This window comes from Mus caroli, unplaced genomic scaffold (genome assembly GCF_978045245.1).
Source record: "Mus caroli unplaced genomic scaffold, Mus_caroli_1 scaffold_10, whole genome shotgun sequence".
In the NCBI taxonomy this organism is placed as follows: domain Eukaryota; kingdom Metazoa; phylum Chordata; class Mammalia; order Rodentia; family Muridae; genus Mus; species Mus caroli.
Window position 1 is genome coordinate 91129196 of NW_028227265.1, and position 4320 is coordinate 91133515.

A 4320-nucleotide genomic window follows, 5' to 3' on the forward strand; every position below is an offset into this window, starting at 1 on the left:
TACTGGGAGAAACAATGTGGATGGAATCTCAGCGTGGTTTTGATTCCCATTTCCTTGATGGTTAAGGATGTTGAACATTACTTAAATGTTCTTTTACCATTTGAGATTCCTCTCTCTCTCTCTCTCTCTCTCTCTCTATATATATATATATATATATATATATATATTATTACATCTTTTCCTCAATTACATTTCCAATGCTATCCCAAAAGTCCCCCATACCCTCCCCCCCACTTCCCTACCCACCCATTCCCATTTTTTTGGCCCTGGCATTCCCCTGTACTGGGGCATATAAAGTTTGCATGTCCAATGGGCCTCTCTTTCCAGTGATGGCCGACTAGGCCATCTTTTTATACATATGCAGCTAGAGTCAAGAGCTCCGGGGTACTGGTTAGTTCATAATGTTGTTCCACCCATAGGTACTTTCTCCAGATTCCTCTGTTGAAAGTTCTTGGTTTAACAAAATGATTTTTATATAAATATTTCTTGAATGTACTCTAAAATAAAAGTGATTTTGTATATTATGACACATTTTATTCAGTTATTTCTAAAGTATATCTTCCTTATGAATGATATTTCAAAGTCCTATGACTATATTCAACAGCAACCAAATTATTATCAATAACATTATTAAACCCAACCTAATGCCATATTGGATATCAAATTAAAATATTCTCTTTCATATAATTTAGGGCATTTGCTAAGAGCATTTGCATATGATCCAAGTGTCGCTTGATTTGTGTCTTGGGATTTAGATCAGGGCTATTGTATATTTATATTGAAATTTATTGCTAAACATTCTAGTAAGGAATTTACCAAGTGAAATTATAATAGAAAGAGCATGTACCTGTGCAATTGGATTTCATCCTGTGTTTGTGTTTGGGATGTTTTCTGAAACAACCCCAATCATATGAGTCGGTTATGTTGGATATTTCATTATCTCAAACAAACAGTATTTCACTTATTTTTCAGCATGCCCCTATAACCAGAGAGGCCAGTGTCATACACAATAAGCTCAAGAAATATAATGTCAAAAAACTCTGCATTATTTAGTAGCTTTGGGGAAGGAAGAGAAATAGAGAGGGAATTATTTTCTTAAATTCTGCTATATTACATACTCTAGAGTCAATGTCCATAGTATGGTTGCTTCTGGCAGAATGCAACCAGAATTTTCCCACCCTCAGTAAGAAAATTTATTTTATCTTAGTGAAATGATATAGAGTGTCTTAGTCAGGGTTTCTATTCCTGCACAAACATCATGACCAAGAAGCAAGTTGGGGAGGAAAGGGTTTATTCAGCTTACATTTCCATACTGCTGTTCATCACCAAAGGATGCAGGACTGGAACTCAAGCAGGTCAGGAAGCAGGAGCTGATGCAGAGGCCATGGAGGGATGTTCCTTACTAGCTTGCCTCCCCTGGCTTGCTCAGCCTGCTCTCTTATAGAACCAAGACTACCAGCCCAGAGATGACACCACCCACAAGGGGCCTTTCCCCCTTGATCACTAATTGAGAAAATGCCTGACAGTTGTATCTCATGGAGGCATTTCCTCAACTGAAGCTCCTTTCTCTGTGATAACTCCAGCTGTGTCAAGTTGACACAAAACTAGCCAATACATAGAGGGAAGATGGAAACATGGACAAATGATTGAAGATATTTAATTTAAACAATCTGTAGCATTGTTTTTAAGAGAAAAGAATCCAAGCAGGTTACAGGATTCTATAGAGAGCATACTGAGATTCCAGAAATAATTGAAGAAGGAATCCACAGAGCCAAAGAACCATTGGAAAGGAAACTGGAAAGCCAGGTGAGCCACAGAGATAATGCTGCCATTCCTATTATGTCAAACAAATTGACTTGGCTTGGATAGATGTGAGCCTGCTGCAGAATACCGAACAGTGGATTCTGATCCGTGTTTCTCTGAGTTTAAGAAATGTTAAAATTATTTAGTGTACAAATGACCACCAGTTCAACTTACTTTGGTTTCCGTTCAATTATCCTTTCTTTGGAATTATATATAAATGTGCAAATAGAACTTTTTAATGAGTAAACTATATTACCAAGTCCTTGATTCAATAACTTTCATCTCAATTTATTTTCTATGCTCACTGAGTGAGCTAAACTTGCATGCCAATAATTTTATTTCACTGAATAAATGATCGTTTTCACCTTGTCATTTTCAGGGAAAGAAGTGATGGATAGTTAGGTTTCTAAACATCAGAAACGCTGAGTTGGGTATATGCTACTTCTGTATTAACAAAATTAAGTGTTTAATTGTAATTATAATCAGTCATTAAGTTTTATTGGTAGAATATGGTGACATAGCCATTTGATTTCCCACAGAGTTCTTCATCTGCTTCACAGGCTAACTCATTATTAAGAAATATGTCAAAGGATATTTTTAGTTGATGAGATGAAGACTTCAGAGGAAGCCCTAACTTTTAAGTACATATTGATTTTATTCCAAAAATATCATTTCATTTCTATAAAAGTGTGTGTGTATGTGTGTGTGTTTGTGTGTGTATGTGTGTGTGCACCCGCACGCGTGTGTTTATAGGAAAGGTCAAAATTATATGTCGAGTAGCATATATAAAAATCTGCAAAATTCCTGCCCCTTGAAGTGTCACCTGTATGGCTACTATGTCACTTGTGTGTCATTAGGTAGCCGAGAGGAAAGAGGCTATTTCTACACATAGTGTTCTGACCTGTGAACATCTGAATAATTAGTAGCCAAACATTCCCTGTAAAAATTGAGCCTTAGACAACCACCAGTCTGGTTCCAGGCAGACTAGAAGAACCCTGCCTGGAACCTACTGTAACACTGGGCAGGAGTGAGCCAGAGATAGATGGCCCCTACAAGAAGCCACTCAGATGAACTGTGTCAGGAAAGAACCTGGGATGACCACCAGACCTGCTTTATGGCGCCTGGACAGGGAGCTAGCCTGAGATGACCACTAGGCTTGGGGGTGGGGGGGGTTGCAAGTGACTATACCAGAGATGACCCCGTCTTGGCACCACAATGCAAGAATGTGGAATAGCACTCCTGAGACCAAACCTAAGAAGATTCCAGACACTCAGAGATCCCAGGTGCCACTAGAAGGAGCAAGTAAGTGGTGGCGAGATGGAATAAAAAGAGAAACAGAGGGTTGTGGCACCATGGTAGAGGCAGAACTGGAGACTGGAGGGTAGTGAGGGAACAGCCTGATGTGAGTAGCCAGTGATATTAGCTGGAACTATGGTGAAGTCCTGGCATGTACTCTCACTAGCAGACATGTCTGGGGCTGTTGGGGGATGGGTTGCAAGGGTGGAGAGTAGGTAAGAGGGGAGAGGAAGACAGGTGGAATTGGGGTGCATGAGGTAAAATCACAAAGAACCAATACAAAGTTTTAATAAATTTAAAGAATAACCAAAAAAAAAAAAAAAACGCAAACCTCTGTCTCCTTTTGAGACAGAGTTTCAGTATGTAGCCCTGGTTGGCTTGGAATGTTCTGTGTATGCCAAGATGACCTCACAGTCAGAGATACTCTTGTCTTTGTCTTCCAAGGGCTGGCATTAATGACACTTGGCCACAATTATTTTTAACTGAAGGATTTATTTTGTTCAATTATTTAGTAACTTTTCAGTAGTGTGTGTTTGTGGCATGGAGTGCCTTTCTAAATGAAAACAAAGTCAGCTTTAAAAGCAGTCAAACGTTGCACAGATAGAGTTAGTAATGTAGGAAGTAATCATTTTAAAGCTACAAGAAAATGTTTTTTCTTCCTAGGGGGAACTGTTCAATAACATACATCGATGTGTATAGTATAGCAAACTTTAGTTAACTGGAGTCCTTGAAAGGGAATTTTCATTAGTAACTCAAATTTATTTTGACATTTCTACATATTTAATAATATATAATATTTATAATTATATACATATGTAGTAAATAGTTATATAACATGTAATATAATATCTTTACAAATTAAAATACAAACACAAAGAAATGTATTTTATGCTTAAATTGTACCATATATCATTAAATTCAGATGCGTCAACATCAAGTCGCAATTTCTCAACATAGCTGTTTCGCCCTTTCTTCTGAGGTGCTGAGTGTTCTCTTTGCCTCAATGCTGCATTCATTTTCTTCCTCATTCAAGCTTCCAGCCCTGGAATTTTAGGACTGCTCTTTATCCTTTTCTACACAACCCTCCACGCTAACATTTCTACTAATTTATCTCTCTCTAGAATCAATCCACCTCCCAGATGGGTCCCTTTGAAGTATGAATTCATTTTACCCTATAATCTGTGCTTCTGAAGTTACTGGTTCCCCACAGCCAGTGTGATT

The 4320-nt window shown here is 38.1% G+C and overlaps 1 non-coding gene across 1 annotated transcript; it reads left to right on the forward strand.

Moving 5' to 3' along the window:
- Positions 1 to 2606: 2606 nt before the first annotated feature.
- LOC115031821 (small nucleolar RNA SNORA17) lies at positions 2607 to 2738 on the forward strand. Its single transcript, XR_003837480.1, has one exon. It is a non-coding gene; the product is annotated as a small nucleolar RNA SNORA17 (small nucleolar RNA).
- Positions 2739 to 4320: the final 1582 nt, after the last annotated feature.